The following is a 21109-nucleotide window of genomic DNA, read 5'->3' on the forward strand; positions in this document are numbered from 1 at the left end:
GCACTGCACTGCTGGAGGTGTCATCTTTTGGATGAGATTGTTAGCGCGAATGTTTTCCTGCAAGAATCACTCGACACTCTGGGTCGGTTCCAACGCCAAAACGGCTTTTATTACGCCGGCGGGGAGAGAGCCTCTGGTTAACTCCAGGCACTCCACTCCACCGAACAAAGAAATCCATCGATATTTATAAGTTTTACAACAGTTCATTACAGTTACTTCAGCCCACATCGGCTGGACACAATCCAATCATAACGATTATAGATTACATATAGGCTTCTTTAACCCAATAGAATTCCCCTGATACCTCAGGGGCTATATGTTTGGTTCTTGTCAGCTCGGGCTGATTCATGACCCTGTTATGTGATGCAGGCCCCCCTTATCTCTGTTCCTCGGGGCTCTGCTGTGTGGAGTTTTTGACTAAGGACATTCCAAACCAGGCACTATAATGGTTTGTTATAGTTATCTTGTCTTGAGCTATTGATCCAAGGCATTCCTGGTAGTGGGCCTCACAGGGTCATTGCTCGGTCAGCCTCATCAGCAGTTCATTGCTTGACTAACTGAGTTCCCATCATGCTTGGGGGAGCCCTCCTGACAGCCATTTTATATTTGTCCATTTTAAACATATACGTGTATAGATATATTCAGCAGGTGCCTAATGCCCTACAACAATTCCCCCCTTTCGGTAAAGGGACTAGTCCTAGTCCCCTTTAACCAACATTTTGTTCTGTTAACGTGTGCCTACCCATTCCTTTTTAATGGGTATTTGAGCACCGCCCGGTATTCCCTGCCCCAGTGTGCTGGCCAGTCACGCAGTTTCGGGAGTTCCGATTGCTTATATCAAATTAATAAAGGTCAAATCCTCCTGCCCTTCTGTTGGACAAGCCCTTCTAATCTCCCGGGACTTAGCTCGGTTTCTTCTTCGTCGTGTGTGTTGCTTACACAATTGACAAGCCATGACGCCCCATGTTACCGCTCGGACCAGTTGTACCCCAACCAGTACGTGTGAGATTATTCAAATCCAGGGGTGGATGTTCACATTCATTCCCCAGTCCCAAACCTTCCTCCACCAACTCGGGTCTCGTAACACTATGTCAGTATCCTCTTCCAGTACTTTGATTTTAATTTGCAATTGGTGGTAGAGCTTTACGGATTGTCCCACTCTGAGCCTCAGTTCCCTTAACACCTCGGCTAGATGTGGGATGGGGACCTGGTCTGGTTCGTCATACTCCTGTAAGTGATCATGGAGTTGGTCGGTTACGTTAATGGTTTCGGTATGTCGACGTTTAACCTGGGTGATGTGGGCTTGCCCAATCGTAACGGGTCGTAGTGGGGTAAAACAAAAGTTTGGCTGTGGGATCAGGCACTGTCAGTCATTGTACTGGTTTGAACATTCTGTGGTAGAGACGCAGTACTTTCCCTTCCCTCCGTAGCCTGCCCTAGCGAAGTGAGCGTGTGCGGGCACTATTTCTAGTATGCACCCGTCGGTTCGGTTAAACCCACACTCGTCTAATTCCCCTCGGCCCACCGGGTGAGGACACACGGTAATCTCCCCCCTTTGCTTGCATCCTGCTAGGGAAATCCCGGTGAGTGTATCATTTCGACGGACGGCGGATGTTGTGGTCAGATAGTAACGGAGAGAGGCGTTTTCCCGTATTACTCCGATATTCTCCAGCTGGTACAGTGGAAATGGTCCCGAATCTGGGGTGGCTATAGGGATCATAAGAACTATCCCTATCCCAGTATTCTTACCCATTTGGCAATCGGGTATCGCTGGGTACACTCTGGTCAGTCCCTTCAGAGTACAGTTGTCCAGCGTCCCCTTCTGGCTGGCCAACTGAGCTACATGCGAGCTGTCTATCCAATCGGGTACCTCCCCCTTTGGATCTGGTCGAGGTTGTGTTGTATCTGTCCCACCATCCATAGGCCGTAAGCGTGACAGAGTTGTCCCTGTTTAGATTTTCCGGTATCCTCTTTCTCTCTGTCAATGAGGCGATTAATGGTTTTTGCGTGTGCTTCCAGGACTGTGATGCCGTCCCATTGGATTTCGGCACCCTCATTTCCGAGTTCGGCCTGATCTTCCTGATTTCACTCTATCCATTATAATAGTCTCTTCATCACCTCTCTGAGCTGTTCCACCCTTTCATTTAGCCCTTGTATGTCCAGTGAGTTTACCACGGAGGTTCCTTTATTAAAGCCAGTAGCGACATCATTAACTATTCCTCTCTTAGTTCTATGAACTGGCTCCTGTCCTCAGAATCTACTGGCACCCATGGCATGGCATTACTACTTTACTTAACACTTTATACATATTTCTTGCATGCTCTGTACAATATTCCGGCATTCGTATGCCTGAGACATTGATCAGGACAGGCACAATTTCATGTTTGACATTATCATATAATAGTTCACCCTCGTTGAACAGTACAATCCCATTTTCTGGTCCCTTAGTAGTTATGGGGCATGGAAATTCCTCAGGCTGTGTGGTGGTTCTTATGGGGCGCGGTGTCGGAGGGGGTGAGAAGCATACATACAACGATATTGCGGCAGTCTCTACCTCCTCGTAATATCCACACAGCCCCACCCCCTTTTTGTGGGTGACTAACGGTTGTGGTTGGGCAGGGGATGCACAAATTATCCCAAATACATTTATCGAGCCCCCTGGCCCCCCTTCGCCCAATGCAACTGCTCCTTGTACCCGTGGAGCATTGCACGCATACTTTGTCCTTATTCAGGTTCACTTGCAGCCATGCATTAAAATAAGTCCTGTCCTTGCTCCAGTCCTTGGCTGCTGGGATGCACATTCCATCCGTTAAATTAAACAAGGCTCCATAGTTCATGTAGTTGTTTATTTCCTGAGTGCGCTGCAATCCGTTGGCATCATCCAATGTTTGCGTGGGTCTTAAGGTTCCCAATATTATGAGTTGAATCAGTCGTCGCGGTCCGATCTCGGTGAGTTTTATCTGCAATTTTAAACAGATAGCCTGGTCGTCACCAGGTGTTAGGTTCTGGTCTACTTGTGTCGCGGTCACTCTGTGGAATCGGAGGTAAGGATTAGGTGATCCATATTCTTTATAGTCGTACCATCTCTATCACTTCATGTCCCTGTCTGGGCTGTCGTCGGTTTTGTATTTGAGCCTGCTGTGCTCGAGCCTGCACGATGACCCATCTAAATATTATCCAAACTCCAATCAACACCAATGCCACCACTATTCCTCCAAACATCCCAGTCTGCTTTACTGTTAGGTTGGGTTTGTGGACTACACCTACCCCCTGTGGGGTACATTAGCTCGATTGCCATAGGTGATGGTGCTATGGCTGCACACTGCACTATCTGTCTGGTCCCGTTTTTAAAAATCTCTTCCAGCCTGTTTATCTTAACTTTTAATTCTTGACCAGCTAGTTCTGTTTTATTTTTATTCTGACTATCCCACCATTTCCTCTGTCTGTCAGGTGAGTCTTCTTTATTTTAGTAAGAAATTCAAATTAGTAAGGTCCAGTGTAAAACAGCTGTCAATGGAAAGGGTTAACTCCTTTACAGGTTTGTAAGAAGGCCTGATGTCATTACGTGACTTTGCGTAATCATCCAAATCTTTGTGCCTTCAAAACTTGCTTAGAAATTAGGAATCCGTTAAAACAGCAGAAATCATTAGTAAAGTGATCATAATAAAAATCTTCTCATCGGGAAAGACAGCATTTTTGATTATACTCCAAATTTTCTAAACTTCTAATTCGAGTACTTGCAAACGATTTTTTTTTTAATGAGAGACTGAAATCCAATTTTCACACAAGCTGTATACATTCCAACATTTCGTTTTTTTTTAACGGTTTCGTTCACTCGGCAAATCTTGTGTTTTATTTCTCTCTCTGCTGAGTTTGCACAGCTTAGATCTTTTCTCCTCGGTTATTTTCAAAACCCTCCTGCTTGTTTAGACTGTTCGGGACTTTTCTTGATAAACACCATCTATTCTGGAAATCTTTTCAAACTGCAGTGAAACTTTCTCGTAATTTAAAATCATTATCAATGTAGAGTGTCTTTTACCTCTTCCAATTTTTTTTTCCTTTTCCCAATTAAACCAATATCTTTTTCACAGCAAACATCAACTAGTATTTAGTAAGTTATGTCTTTTTCCATCGCAAACACATTTTTTCAGCACTTATTTAGTACGTTACATCTTTTTTCAAACCTTTTAGTTTTATTTCTTTTTTTTTAAAGAGATCAGATTTAACTTTTTGTTTTAAATGTATCGCATTTTGTTGTGCCTTTTCTTAACCAGTGGTACTTGAAACCTTCACAACAAAATTAATTCTTCACTGTTCCCATCCTAATTTCTGCTCCCCTTTTGTAGAATTTATATTTATTGTTGAATTACAAAATGTCAAATATGGTAATACAGTTTTTTGTTTGCCTAACTTCTGCTTTAGAAGCTGATCAAAAATTTTAATCTTTTGCTCTGTAATTTGAATTTTGTGATACAGTAACTCATAAATTACATTTTTTTTAAGCTTTAGCTTCTGACGCAGCATGTGTAAAATTCTCTTTACTGAGCTAGAAGCTTTCGCGTCAAGGTTTTACACAAAGGAAGAATGGGACCTTACTTCCCCAGTCTGCAGCCTCGACACACCCACACAGGCTTCTTTTATTTTTTAAAGGCATTACAGTTTCCCTTCTCTGTTCTTTATCTTATTCCTAGACAGTCTCTTTTCATTCAACAAAGTTTATTGTTTAGCTGGCTCTATTCTTGGATCCATACTTCACTTAAGATAATCACTATTAGTTTTTTTTTTATTTCTTACATATTGATTTACTTCCTCTGTTAATTTTACATGGCTCGCAGTATCAAGACCACAGCCTTTTCATTTTTATCTTTCTTTTCCTTCTCCCACCATTCCCGCTGATTTGCTGGCGGGTCCTGGGGGTCCTATCCTGACTTAATCATCTTCTCAATTAGTTTATTTTATTTTTCCGCCAGGTGGCGGGTAAGGGACCCTTCCAGTCCCCACTTGAGGTTACTTGCTTTATTGGCCATTCCTGGGTAGGACTAGAACCGTTAGGAATCTACTCTCAGAGGTCCGCTTTCTACCTAGCGCAACTTGTAGCAGACCGTCTCCTGGCTACTGTCAGGTCACAAGTTCTGCTGTTACACAAAATTATACAATTCTTAAAACGCGTTTAAGCAATTCCCGCAGTGCCCCACGCCACCTTAACGACTACCTACCACCGTTTTGTCTGTCGGTCCGGCCCTGTTCACAGGTTTAGTTTCCGTTGGTCGCTGTGCACCGACTGGTCTCCGGGGTATATTTTCAAATCACACTACTGGGTCCGGGAGATGTTGCTCGGTATCACGATCCCACGGTCTAAGTGTGTTCCCTACGCCTACTTAGTTCCTGGCCATCACGTGAGACAAAAGTCCTCTTAATTCAGGCTCAGGCTAGAGGTTTGAGATATTAGACTGTCTCCTCGTGTCGATCAACCGGCTTCCACCTCCCACACCCTTTATAATTCAACATTTTTTATACTCACCCGGGTTTTTCCAAGGGCGTCCAGCGACTCCGGGAAATCGTGTTCGTGACACCACTGTTAGCGCGAATGTTTTCCTGCAAGTCTGGGTCGGTTCCAACGCCAAAACGGCTTTTATTATGCCGGCGGGGAGAGAGCCTCTGGTTAACTCCAGGCAACCCATTCTCCACCGAACAAAGAAATTCATCGATATTTATATGTTTTACAACAGTTCATTACAGTTACTTCAGCCTACATCGGCTGGACACAATCCAATCATAACGATTATAGATTACATATAGGCTTCTTTAACCCAATAGAATTCCCCTGATACCTCAGGGGCTATATGTTCGGTTCTTGTCAGCTCGGGCTGATTCATGACCCTGTTATGTGATGCAGGCCCCCCTTATCTCTGTTCCTCGGGGCTCTGCTTTGTGGAGTCATTGATTAAGGACATTCCAAACCAGGCACTATAATGGTTTGTTATAGTTATCTTGTCTCGAGCTGTTGATCCAAGGCATTCCTGGTAGTGGGCCTCACAGGGTCATTGCTCGGTCAGCCTCAGTCAACAGTTCATTGCTTGACTAACTGAGTTCCCATCATGCTTGGGGGAGCCCTCCTGACAGCCATTTTATATTTGTCCATTTTAAACATATACGTGTATAGATATATTCAGCAGGTGCCTAATTCCCTACAGCAAGATGTTAAACCGAGACCCCGTCTGCTCTCTCAAGTGGACGTAAAAGATCCCATGGCACTATTTTGAAGAAAAACAGGGGAGTTATCCCCGGTGTCCAGGCCAATATTTAATCCTCAATCAACATAAGAAAAAAACAGATTATCTGATCATTATCACATTGCTGTTTGTGGGAGCTTGCTATGCACAATATTGGCTGCTGCATTTCCTACATGACAACAGTGGCTACATTCCAAAAGTGCCTCCTCATTGGCTGAAAGGCGCTTTAGGTCATCCGGTGGTCATGAAAAGCACTATATAAATCCAAGTCTTTCTTTCTTTTTAATGTATTATGCTATTTTATATCTGCTATGGATGCTGGCTTGCCTGAGGGGCTTCACCTGTCACTTGCCCAGAGGAGTGCAGGAAATAGACTGCCAGTGCCTTGAAAGTGTCATGTATGTAACCACAATGTAACACCACTGTATTATTGTATACACTCAACCTAGATGCACACCTTGACCACAAGGGGGAAACTTGTGGGAGACACTCCCTGCCTGATCACTCAGGTATAAAAAGGGAGGTCCCACGCAGGGTCACTGTCTTTGGAGTCCTGTGAATAAAGAGTTCAAGTCACAGAGTGACCTTGTCCCCAGAAGGTGCTTTGTGTGTTTTTATACTGTAGAGTAAGGACTTTACATTGGCGGCAAGAAACAGGAATTCACGACCCACGAGAATGGCCACCGGTAGCACAGAGGAACGGTACTGTGTTGGGGAAGACTGGGACGATTTTGTCAAGAGGGCTTCAGCAAAGCTTCGTTACGAAAGATTGGCTGGGGGATGCAGCGGCTGACAAGCGTAGGGCACATCTCCTCACCAGCTGCGGACCAAAGACTTACGCGCTCATGAAGGACATACTAGCACCTGAAAAGCCGGCGGACAAAACCTTTGAAGAACTTAGCAAATTGATCGGGGAGCACCTCAAACCGGCGAGTAGCATACATATAGCCCGACACAGATTCTACACCCATCGACGTCATGAAGGACAGAGCATACCGGACTTTGTAGCAGACCTCCGGCGTTTGACCAGCCTCTGTAAGTTCACAGACGCCTGCAGGGGGGAGATGCTAAGGGACTTCTTTATCGAGGGCATCGGTCATGCGGGAATTTTCCGCAAATTAATTGAGACCAAGGATTTGACCTTGGAAGCGGCGGTGTTGATGGCTCAAACTTTCATGGCGAGGGAGGAAGAGACAAAAATAATATACGCGCGCAATTCTGCCTCTAACGCGGCGATAGATCAGGAAGTCAACATCATTAATGCGACTCAGAGCCCCGCGGGCAGGCAGGGGCAGTCCGAAGCAATAGACCCCAGAGCAGGACTTCAACAGAGACAATGGCAGGCTGAACAGACATTCACGGCATCACAGTGGACAATGCGGCCCAGGATGGGACCATTGACACCCACTAATAGGGTACTTAAGAGCATTCAAAGGGACAGTCAGCGTGGAATGCCTGGCCATAGTCCCTTTGTTCCCAACAATGGAAACTTTAACTCATGCTGGAGGTGTGGGGGAAAACACTCAGCTAGATCTTGCAGATTTCAACAGTTTTCTGCAGGAACTGCAATCTCAGTGGCCACTTAGCTCGAATGTGCAGGAAGCCTGCAACCAGACTAATATATGAGGCGGATGGACCAGAAGAGGGTTCTTTGAGGCAGGATGACCTTTGGGGCAAATTGATGGACGCCGAGGTTCAGCGGGTCCATGTGGTGAATATTCACAGTTCATACATCAAAACGCCACCAATGATGATGAGGGTTTTATTAAATGGTATCCCTGTACGCATGGAGCTGGACATTGGGGCCAGCCAGTCACTCATGGGCGTTCAGCAATTTGAGAAGCTATGGCCACTTAAAGCCAGTAGACCCAAATTAGCACGTGTTGGCACACAATTACGGACTTACACGAAAGAAATCATTCCGGTGCTAGGCAGTGCAATGTTGGCTGTCACTCACAATGGGTTAGTGAATCGGCTACCGCCTTGGATTGTCCCGGGCAATGGTCCCGCATTGTTGGGGAGGAGCTGGTTAGCCGAGATGAACTGGAAAGGGGGGGATGTTCACGCAATGTCATCCGTGGAGCGAAGTTCGTGCTCACAAGTCCTACAACAATTCGATTCACTATTTCAACCTGGTGTCGTGACTTTCAAAGGCACTAAAGTAGTGATGCACATCATCCCGGATGCCAGGCCAGTGCACCACAAAGCCAGAGTGATGCCATATGTGATGCGGGAAAAGATTGAGAGCGAACTGGACCGGCTGTTGAGAGAGGGCATCATCTCACCTATCGAATTCAGCGACTGGGCAAGCCCCATTGTTCCCATACTAAAAGCGGATGGCTCTGTCAGGATCTGTGGCGACTACAAGGCCACCATCAATCGGGTGTCCCGACAAGATCAATACCCGCTTCCGAGAGCGGAGGACCTTTTCGCCACGCTGGCAGGCGGCAAGCTCTTCACCAAATTGGACCTCACTTCAGCCTATATGACCCAGGAACTTGCCGCCGAATCTAAACTACTGACCACCATCACCACGCACAAGGGACTTTCATTTATAACAGGTGCCCGTTTGGCATTCGATCAACGGCCGCGATTTTTCAACAAAACATGGAAAGCCTGCTTAAATCCATTCCTGGAACAATCGTATTCCAGGACGACATCCTCATCATGGGTCGAGACACTGAGGAACACCGACTAGACCGGGTAGGCCTGCGACTCAGAAAGTCTCAATGTTTGTTCTTAGCTCCTGAGGTTGAGTTTCTGGGCAGGAGGGTTGCTGCAGATGGGATTCAGCCCACCGAATCCAAAACAGGTGATTCGACGAGCACCCAGGTCCTGCAACACATCGGAGTTGCGTTCATTCCTGGGACTGTTGAACTATTTCTGGAACTTTCTGCTGAACTTGAGCACATTGTTGGAGCCGCTACACGTGTGGTTGTGATTGGTTTTGGGGGCACTGTCAGGAACGGGCTTTTGATCGGGCGCGAAACCTACTTTGTTCAAACAAGTTGTTGACCTTGTACGACCCATGTAAAAACTTGGTTCTGACATGTGATGCATCGTCCTATGGGGTTGGATGCGTGTTGCAGCCAGGGCAATGCTGAGGGTCAACTACAACCTGTGGCTTATGCCCCCAGGTCGCTCTCTCAAGCAGAACCAGGTATGGGATGGGCGAGAAGGAAGCGCTTGCATGTGTCTGCGGTGTAAAAAAAATGCATCAGTACCTATTTGGAAGGAAGTTTGAATTAGAGACGGACCACAAGCCATTAATATCCCTGTTGTCAGACAGCAAGACTGTCAATGCCAACTCATCAGCTCGCATACAGCGATGGGCTCTCACGCTGGCTGCTTATGAGTACTCCATCCGGCACCGGCCCAGCACTGAAAATTGCGCTGACGCGCTCAGCAGGCTCCCACTGGCCACCACTGAGGGGGCAGTGGAGCAAAGCGCTGAGATGGTCATGGTTGTCGATGCCTTTGACAGTGCAGGCTCCCCCATCACAGCCCACCAGATCAAATTCTGGACAAACAGAGATCCCCTCCTATCTCTGATTAAGAAATGTGTCCTAACTGGGGATTGGGCGCCCGCACACGGAACATGCCCTGAGGAGATCAGACCATTCCATAGACGGATGGATGAGCTCTCCATCCAAGCCGACTGCCTACTATGGGGCAGCCGGGTAGTTTTGCCCCAGAGGGGCAGGAGGCCTTCATCAGGGAACTCCACAGCAAGCACCCAGACATTGTGCTGATGAAGACCATTGCCCGGTCACACGTTTGGTGGCCTGGAATTGATTCAGACCTGGAACACTGTGTTCGCAGGTGCACGACGTGTGCCCAGCTGGGTAATGCCCCGAGCGAGGCCCCGCTCAGCCCGTGGCACTGGCCCACCAGGCCACGGTCACGCATTCATGTTGACTACGCGGGCCCGTTCATGGGTAAGATGTTCCTTATTGTGGTAGATGCGTACTCGAAATGTATCGAGTGCATCATTCCGAATTCATGCACGTCATCCACCACCGTGGAAAGCCTACGTGCGATCTTTGCAACCCATGGCTTTCCGGACATCTGGTTAGTGATAATGGCCCATGTTTCACAAGCTACGAATTCCGAGAGTTTATGTCGGGCGATGGCATCAACCACATCAGGACTGTGCCATTCAAGCCGGCCTCCAATGGCCAGGCGGAACGTGCGGTCCAAATCATTAAGCAAGGTATTCTCAGGATTCAAGGGCCCTCCCTACAATGCCGCATATCGCATCTCCTGCTGGCCTATAGAACACGGCCGCACTCGCTCACGGGGTTCCCGCCCGCCGAGCTACGAATGAAACGGACACTCAAAACTCGGTTGTCCCTCATTCACCCAGTCCTGACCGACATAGTTGAGGGCAAGCGCAAGTCACAAAACGAGTACCATGACCGTAATGCGAGAGGGAGGTGTATAGAAATAAATGATCCTGTATTCGTCCTCAATCACGCTATGGGGCCCAAATGGATTGAGGGCATTGTAATTGACAAAGAGGCGAATAAGGTCATCATGATAAAACTCAACAATGGTCAGATATGCCGTAAGCATCTGGACCAAGTAAAAAAAAAGTTCACCTTCGACACGGAGGTACCTAAAGAAGACCATGAGATGGAGCTCACAACACCGCCAGTGAACGAGCAACAAGAGCAATCAGAAGAATGCACAGTCCCTGCGGTCAGCCCGGACAGGCCGGAATCACCACAGGTGACAGACACTCATGTCAGTGTCCAACAACCAAAGTCCCAACTGCGGCGCTCCATGACGGAGCGTAGACCACCTGAAAGACTGAACCTATGGTTCTAACAAGACTTTGGGGGGGGGGGGGGGCGGGGGGAGGTGATGTCATGTATGTAACCACAATGTAACACCACTGTATTACTGTATACACTCAACCTAGATGCACACCTTGACCACAAGGGGTGAACTTGTGGGAGACACTCCTTACTTGATCACTCAGGTATAAAAAGGGAGGTCCCACGCAGGGTCACTGTCTTTGGAGTCCTGTGAATAAAGAGTTCAGGTCACAGAGTGACCTTGTCCCCAGAAGGTGCCTCGTGTGGTTTCATACTGTAGAGTAAGGACTTTACAGAAAGTAAATTTGGAATATAGGGCTAAAATTTCCCAAAAGCCCGCCACCGCTAAATTGTCGCCCAAAAAAAGGCTAAGATTCTTAAATTAATGCCAGCAAAAAATCGCACAAAAAAAGGAAAAAATACTGCCCGGTGAGAAAAATGGTTCTTACACGCAGATTCCCGGCAGAAAACGTGATCCTGGGCAAGCTGGGGGGTTCGTAATGAAAATGGGTGGTAATTACTCAAATCTAAACCGGTGCTGCAGGTTGGGCCTCGGCAGGAAGGAAAGAAAATAAATATTTTTTTTTCCAAAAATCATAAAACAAAAAATCAGCATTCTCAGGACCCTTTTCAACTGAATCGCTGTAAAAGAATGTAAAAATAATTATAAAAAACACTTGAACTTACCTTTTTTTGCAGAGCTACTCACCGACTTCCCAGCTCGGGCTGCTTTTTATGGGCGGCTTCTTCGATCTTACCGACGGGTCACCGCTGAGGCCAAATTTGGGCGCCAGCGTTGTTTTCGGCAGTGCACTCCGACGGTCCGCTCCCCAGCAATATTTCGAAACCGTTGGCGGAACTCTTTGTGAAAATTTGAAAGAAAGCCATGACCACAGATCTAAGGGGTCTTGTCTTTTACTGCAAGGAGGTTGACTTATGAGGAAAGGTTGAGTAGGTTGGGCCTCTACTCATTGGAATTCAGAAGAATGAGAGGTGATCTTATCGAAACATATAAGATTATGAGGGGGCTTGACAAGGTGGATGCAGAGAGGATGTTTCCACTGGTGGAGGAGAGGAGAACTAGTGGGCATGATGCATGGCAGATGCAGTATAATGTGGATAAATGTGAGGTTATCCACTTTGGTGGCAAAAACACAAAGGCAGAATATTATCTGGATGGCGGCAGATTAGGAAAAGCGGAGGTGCAACGAGACCTGGGTTCACCAGTCACTGAAAGTGGGCATGCAGGTACAGCAAGTGGTGAAGAAGGTAAATTGTATGTTGGCCTTCATAGCTAGGGGATTTGAGTATAGGAGCAGGGAGGTCTTAATGCAGTTGTACAGGGCCTTAGTGAGGCCTCACCTGGAATATTGTGTACAATTTTGGTCTAATCTGAGGAAGGATGTTCTTGCTATTGAGGGAGTGCAGCGAAAGTTCACCAGACTGATTCCCAGGATGGCTGGACTGTCATATGAGGAGAGATTGGATCAACTGGGCCTGTATTCACTGGAGTTTAGAAGGATGAGAGGGGATCTCATAGAAACGTATAAGATTCTGAGGGGACTGGACAGGTTAGATGCAGGAAGTCCAGAACCAGGGGACATAGTCTTAGGATAAGGGGTAGGCCATTTAGGACTGAGATGAGGAGAAACTTCTTTACTCAGAGAGTTGTTAACCTGTGGAATTCCCTGCCGCAGAGAGTTGTTGATGCCAGTTCATTAGATATATTCAAGAGAGAGTTAGATATGGCCCTTACGGCTAAGGGGATCAAGGGGTATGGAGAGAAAGCAGGAAAGGGGTACTGAGGGAATGATCAGCCATGATCTTATTGAATGGCGGAGCAGGCTCGAGGGGCCGTATGGCCGACTCCTGTTCCTATTTCTTATGTTCTTATGTTCTTATAAAGGATTAAATTGCATGTTTAATGTGTTTAAATTGCCAGCCGTGGCTCAGTGGACAACATACTCGCCTCTGAGTCAGAAGGTTGTGGGTTCAAGTCCCACTCCAGGGATTTGAGCGCATAAATCTAGGCTGACACTCCAGTGCAGTGCTGAAGGAGTGCTGCCCTGTCGGAGGTGCCGTCTTTCGGATGAGACGTTAAACTGAAGCTCCGTCTACCCTCTCAAGTGTACGTAAAAGATCCCATGGCACTTGCAGTGGTTTTCTGACAAAAACGAGCAGTGCCGCCAAGAAAACTAGCGGAAATGATGTGGAAATTCTAGCCGATAGGAACAGGAATGAATCTATTCAGCCCCTTGAGCATGTTTTGTCATTTAATTAGATCATGGCTAGTTTGCATTCAACTCCACTGACCCACCGTTGCTCCATATCCCTTCATATACTTACCTAACAAAAATCTATCTCGGTCTTGAAAGCTCCAATTGTTTTTCACCATGCACAGTCTTTTTGGGGAGAGAGAGTTACGGATTTTGATTACCCTTTGTGTAAAAAGGTGCTTCCTGATTTTGCTCTTGAATGGCCTGGCTCTCATTTTACGGTTACGTCCCGTTGTTCTTCGTTTTCCTCACCAGGGGAAATAGTTTCTCTGTATTTATCCTATTGAATACTGTTATCATTTTAAACAAATTGATCAGATCGCCTCTCAATCTTCTATACTCAACATTGCCTGACCTTTGTATTGCCTGCATGGTCCGACTGATGGCCGAATCATAACACCAGTTACTATGTGCGCTACTGTGATGTAAGAACATAAGAAATAAGAGGAGAAGTAGGCCATATGGTCCCTCGAGCCTGCTCCGCCATTTAATACAATCATGGCAGAACTTTTACCCCAACTCCACTTTCCCACACTATCCCCATATCCCTTGATTCCCTTAATATCCAAAAATCTATTGATCTCAGCCTTGAAACATCGAAACATAGAAAATAGGTGCAGAGTAGGCCATTCGGCACTTCTAGCCTGCACCGCCATTCAATGAGTTCATGGCTGAACATGTCACTTCAGTATCCCATTCCTGCTTTCTCGCCATACCCCTTGATCCCCCTAGCAGTAGGGACTACATCAAACTCCTTTTTGAATATATTTAGTGAATTGGCCTCAACTACTTTCTGTGGTAGAGAATTCCACAGGTTCACCACTCTCTGGGTGAAGAAGTTTCTCCTCATCACGGTCCTAAATGGCTTACCCCTTATCCTTAGGCTGTGACCCCTGGTTCTGGACTTCCCCAACATTGGGAACATTCTTCCTGCATCTAACCTGTCTAAACCCATCAGAATGTTGAACGTTTCTATGAGATCCCCTCTCATTCTTTTGAACTCCAGTGACTACAAGCCCAGTTGATCCAGTCTTTCTTGATATGTCAGTCCCGCCATCCTGGGAATCAGTCTGGTGAACCTTCGCTGCACTCCCTCAACAGCAAAAATGTCCTTCCTCAGATTCGGAGACCAAAACTATACACAATACTCCAGGTGTGGCCTCACCAAGGCCCTGGACAACAGTAGTAACACCTCCCTGCCCCTGTACTCAAATCACGCCACTATGAAGGCCAACATGCCATTTGCTTTCTTAACCGCCTGCTGTACCTGCATGCCAACCTTCAATAACTGATGTACCTAGACACCCACTTCTCGTTGCACCTCCCCATTTCCTAATCTGTCACCATTCATATAATAGTTTGTGTCTCTGTTTTTACCACCAAAGTGGATAACCTCACATTTATCCACATTATACTTCATCTGCCATGCATTTGCCCACTCACCTAACCTATCCAAGTCACTCTGCAGCCTCATAGCATCCTCCTCGCAGCTCACACTGCCACCCAACTTAGTGTCATCCGCAAATTTGAGATACTACATTTAATCCCCTTGTCTAAATCATTAATGTACAATGTAAACAGCTGGGGACCCAGCCATAGAACCTTGCGGTACCCCACTAGTCACTGCCTGCCATTCTGAAAAGTACCCATTTACTCCTACTCTTTACTTCCTGTCTGCCAACCAGTTCTCAATCCATGTCAGCACACTACCCCCAATCCCATGTGCTTTAACTTTGCACATCAATCTCTTGTGTGGGACCTTGTCGAAAGCCTTCTGAAAGTCCAAATACACCACATCAACTGTTTCTCCCTTGTCCAATCTCCTGGAAACATCCTCAAAAAATTCTAGAAGAGTTGTCAAGCATGATTTCCCTTTCACAAATCCATGCTGACTTGGACCTATCATGTCACCTCTTTCCAAATGTGTTGCTATGACATCCTTAATAATTGATTCCATCATTTTACCCACTACCGATGTCAGGCTGACAGGTCTATAATTCCCTGTTTGCTCTCTCCCTCCTTTTTTAAAAAGTGGGGTTACATTGGCAATCCTCCACTCCATAGGAACTGATCCAGTGTCTATGGAATGTTGGAAAATGACTGTCAATGCATCCGCTATTTCCAAGGCCACCTCCTTAAGTACTCTGGGATGCAGACCATCAGGCCGTGGGGATTTATCGACCTTCAATCCCATCAATTTCCCCAACACAATTTCCTGACTAATAAGGATTTCCCTCAGTTCCTCCTTCTTACTAGACCCTCTGACCCCTTTTATATCCAGAAGGTTGTTTGTGTCCTCCTTAGTGAATACTGAACCAAAGTACTTGATCAATTGGTCTGCCATTTCTTTATTTCCCGTTATGACTTCCCCTGATTCTGACTGCAGGGGACCTACATTTGTCTTTACTAACCTTTTTCTCTTTACATATCTATAGAAGCTTTTGCAGTCCGTCTTAATGTTCCCTGCAAGCTTCCTCTCGTACTCTATTTTCCCTGCCCTAATCAAAGCCTTTGTCCTTCTCTGCTAAGTTCTAAATTTCTCCCAGTCCCCGGGTTCACTGCTATTTCTGGCCAATTTGTATGCCACTTCCTTGGCTTTAATACTATCCCTGATTTCCCTCGATAGCCATGGTTGAGCCACCTTCCCTTTTTTTATCTTTACACCAGACAGGAATGTACAATTGTTGTGGTTCATCCATGCGGTCTCTAAATGTCTGCCATTGCCCATCCACAGTCAACCCCTTCAGTATCATTCGCCAATCTATCCTAGCCAATTCACACCTCATACCTTCAAATTTACCTTTCTTTAAGTTCTAGACCATGGTCTCTGAATTAACTGTTTCATTCTCCATCCTAATGTAGAACTCCACCATATTATGGTCACTCTTCCCCAAATGGCCTCGCACAACGAGATTGCTAATTAATCCTTTCTCATTACACAACACCCAGGCTAAGATGGCCTCCCCCTAGTTGGTTCCTCGACATATTGGTCTAGAAAACCATCCCTTATGCACTCCAGGAAATCCTCCTCCACTGTATTGCTTCCAGTTTGGTTCGCCCAATCTATATGCATATTAAAGTCACCGATGATAACTGCTGCACCTTTATTGCATGCATCCCTAATTTCCTGTTTGATGCCCCCCCCAACATCACTACTACTGTTTAGAGGTCTGTACACAACTCCCGCTAACGATTTTTGCCCTTTGGTGTTCTGCAGCTCTACCCATATAGATTCCACATCATCCAAGCTAATGTCCTTCCTAACTATTGCATTAATCTCCTCTTTCACCAGCAATGCTACCCAACCTCCTTTTCATTTTATTCTATCCTTCCTGAATGTTGAATACCCTTGGATGTTGAGTTCCCAGCCCTGATCATCCTGGAGCCACGTCTCTGTAATCCCAATCACATCATATCTGTTAACATCTATTTGCACAGTTAATTCATCCACCTTATTACAGATACTCCTTGCATTAAGACACAAATATACTCAAGAACTGAGCATCCACAGCCATCTGGGGGTAGGGAATTGCAGAGTGAAGAACCCCATGAGTGAATAAATTTATGCTCATTTCAGTCTTAAATGACCAACCTCTTATTCTGAAACTATTCCCCCTAGTTCTAGACCATCCAGTCAGGGGAAAGAGCCTCTTTGCATCTATCCTCTATATGTTTCAATGAGATCACCACAGTACTCCAGGTGTGGTCTCACCAAAGCCCTATGTAATTGCAGGAAGACTTCCTTACTTTTATATGAAAGGATTGTAAATCTGTGGAATTCTCTGCCCCAGAGAGCTGTGGAGGCTGGGTCATTGAATATATTTTAGATGGAGATTGACAGATTTTTGAGCGATAAGGGAGTAAAGGGTTATGGGGAGCGGCAGGGAAGTGGAGCTGAGTCCATGATCAGATCAGCCATGATCTTATTGAATGGCGGAGCAGGCTCGAGAGGCCAAATGGCCTACACCTGCCCCTATGTCTTATGTTCTTATACTACAAACACCTTATGACAAAGGCTAACATACCAGTTACCTTCCTAATTGCTTGCTGTCCCTGCATATTAACTTTACGTGATTTGTGTACATGGACCCGCATGTGATGCCTCGCTCGTGGTGTTCTGGCTTCTCTCTCCAAGCAGGTGGAAGCCGGATATTGTAGCACCTCGTAGTTACGTGCCTCCGCGCCTCGCTAACTACAGCGGGATGATCCATGAGAGATGGTGCAGCCATGGTCATCACCAAGTTCATCACCCCCTCCTATTCTCATCTACATGTTGCCCCTTGGCGATATCATCTGAAAGCACGGCATCAGTTTCCACGTGTACGCTGACGACACACAGCTCCACCTCTCCACCAACTTTCTCGACCCCTCTTTGGTCTCTAAATTGTCAGACTGCTTCTCCGACATCCAGCACTGGATGAGTAGAAATTTTCTCCAAATAAATATTAGGAAGACCGAAGCCATTGTCTTTGGTCCCTGCCACAAGTGCGTTCTCTAACCACTGACTCCATCCCTCTCCCTAGCATCTCTCTGAGGTTAAACCAAACTGTTCGCAGCCTAGGTTTCATATTTGGCCGTGAAATAAGCTTCGGGCCACACATCCACCTATTTCCACCTCCGTAACCTCGCCTGTCTCCGCCCTGGTTTCAGCTCATCCGCTGCTGAAGGCCTCATCAATGCCTTTGTTACATCTAGACTTGACTATTCCAACGCACTCCTGGCTGGCCTCCCACATTCTACCCTATGTAACCTTGAGGTCACCCAAAACTCGGCAACCCAGGTCCTAACATACACCAGGTCGTAACATGCACCCATCATCCCTGTGCTCGCTGACCAACTTTGGCTCCCAGTTAAGCAAAGCCTCAATTTCAAAATTCTCAACCTTGTTTACAAATCCCTCCATGGCCTCACCCCTCCCTTTCTCTGTAATCTCTTTCAGCCTCACAACCCCCCGAGATATCTGCACTCTTCAAATTCTGCCCACTTGAGCATCCCTGCTGATAATTGCTCAATCATCAGTGGCCTTGCCTTCAGCTGCCTGGGCCCTAAGCTCTGGAACTCCCTGCCTAAACCTCTCCACCTCTCTGCCTCTCATTCCTCCTTTAAGACGCTCCTTAAAACCTACCTCGCTTTTGGGCACCCCTGCCGTCATTTCTTCTTATGCGGCTCGATGTCAAATGTATTTGTTTTGTCTCATAACACTGCTGTGAAGCGCCTTGGGACGTTTTCCTATGTTTAGATGCGCTATATAAATACAAGTTGTTGTTGTTGCATGCCTGAGGTCTCCCTTGCGGCTGCCACTGATTGCTGCCTCGCTGCTGAACAGGGCCGGAATTGAGTTGTAAGGCAACTGTTTGCATCGGGCTCTGCAACGAGGCAAGTGAATGGCGTAGCCGCCTGCGTTTCAGTAGCGCCTTCCGCTGCACGGAGCTGCTAAAGGCGGACAGTTGCCGGCACGCCTCCGTGAGCCCATTCAACCTGCTTTCTGTTTGATCAACGAGACGCGCGGCTCAAAGCTCAGCACTTAATTCAACAGAATACGCTGGGTAGCTTTTGAAGTGATGTGTAAGCATAGGCCTGGGGTGACCTGTGGGAATTTGCATTACTCTGCCGAGGATCAATGCGCACGTTGCTTTTCTTGACAGATGCAAATGTTGCCCTTTGTGGTGCTTACAAGCTGTCAGGAGAATGGAGCAGCAAACTCGAAACGGTGCAGATCGAGAAACATCTGGTGCACGTCTCCTAATGTGCCTGCTTTATCTCAACGGGGCAGCAACATCCTCTCTGATTAGCAAACATTGATTTTGAATGTACACTTCCTCCTTTATTGATTATGCAGAGCTTCCCTTTTTACTAAGAGCTCAGAGAAAAAAAATCGCACTCTTCCCTTTCTGACTGGAATCAGAATGCGCCCTGCCAGACTAATGCTCTGTAATTATGTAACCTGGTTTTCAGCATCACAGCATTAACCTCTGATCAACATTGTCTTCTTCCCTTTAATGCTTTCTGTTACACAAACTATTTCTGATCTCAATAACAAAGGTCTTGGTTTAGCTGCTTGTAGTTTTAAATGTCAAGCAAAATTATGCCAGGAGCCAAACATTTGAACTTGAAATCTCTGAAGAAAGGACGGAAGGGGAGTATAAAGTAAAATGACATTTATAACTAGGTTTGAGCTTGCCAGTGCATCCATTTTGAGACATGGGAATTGAAGGAAATGATTCAAAGTTTGGTGGAAAATCTGGAGTTGGAACCTGTAACCCTTCAAGTACAGAATTGGAACGTTAAAAAGGCTTTGTTTAGCAAAATAACCCACGTCTGATTCAAATATTATTCTGATTCCATTTACTATGCATGCTAGCCGGGCTTAGCAAGTGCCAGTTTGAGGGTCATCTCAGCTTAATCATTGCACTTTGTATCTTGAGTCAGAAGGTTGTGGGTTCCAAAGCTGTCATGTAGTTACCATGTATACTAACTGTATAGTACAATAAGGTGTGCCACCAGAGGGCACTGCAGTGGGAGACCTGAGGGTCACTTGCATAGATGTGCAGGGCCCAGTATAAAAGGCTGCCCACCATGCTTGTATCTCACTCTGGAGTTACAATAAATGGGATTAAGGTCACAAGAGCTCAAGTACAATACTAGACCTTGTGGAGTATTAAAGACATAACAACTGGCGACGAGATTACGAACTTTCACGCAAAAATGACTAACGTTGGTGCATTAGAAAAGTTCTCAGAGGGTGAAGATACTGTAAATAGAACGGCGCCTTTCACAGTCAGAACTCTTGGTCGTGAATCTGCCCAGGGCAGAGAGTATAGGCCCCAGAGTCCTTTAACTCAGAGTCCAGCGAGGGGTGCAAAAGTAAGTCGAGTAGCACCATGCTGGCGTTGCGGAGGTAATCACAGGGCTCATCAGTGTCGGTTCAGAGACGATGTGTGCAAAGGCTGCAGCGCAAAGGGCCACCTCCAGCGAATGTGCAAAAGAACTGTGACTCACCACGTGGAAGAGGAGTCAACAGATTGCTGTGAATTCAGCACAGATGACGAGGAAGTGGATAGAGAGGCAGCTCAGTCCCAGGATGAAGTGTATGGAGTATATACCTGCACCACAGATTGCCCTCCAGTGATAATGGAAGTCGAGATAAATGGCGTTCCAGTCTTCATGGAAGTGGACACGGGGGCGAGTCAATCAGTAATGAGCCAGGAAGCCTTTGAGAGGCTATGGAACGATCAAGCTGAACGACCCAAGCTGGTTCCGGTTCAGGCAAAGCTGCGCACACCTACACCAAGGAACTGATATCAGTTGTTGGTAGTGCGGATGTAAATGTATCCCATGATGGCGCGGTGCACAATTTACCACTGTGGATTGTTTCAGGTGATGGACCAACGCTACTTGGAAGAAGATGGATGAGGAAGATTCATTGGAACTGGGAAGACTTCATTCCTCCAGTGATCGACATCCCCCGTGTTCAGAGGCAGAGCAAACCCCCACCTTCGGTTGGATCAGGCACCGGAGAGCAGATCCGCCCAGCCCCCGAGTCACAGACTGCTCATCACGATTGTGTGGTGATGGTCCGGCCGAGACGACCCGAATGCACCTTCCCGGGTTCACTGGCAGGACTCCTGGGGAGGACGATTGGATCCGAGGGCACCTTCCCAGCTTCAGTGGCAGAATCCCTGGGAATGAAGCAGTCGACATCATGGACAGGGAAAAGATGGCGTCCAAACCACGAGGTGCAGCGCTAATGGAGCAACGACACGTGGTTCCACGCAAGGAA

This window comes from Pristiophorus japonicus, chromosome 2 (genome assembly GCF_044704955.1).
Source record: "Pristiophorus japonicus isolate sPriJap1 chromosome 2, sPriJap1.hap1, whole genome shotgun sequence".
In the NCBI taxonomy this organism is placed as follows: domain Eukaryota; kingdom Metazoa; phylum Chordata; class Chondrichthyes; family Pristiophoridae; genus Pristiophorus; species Pristiophorus japonicus.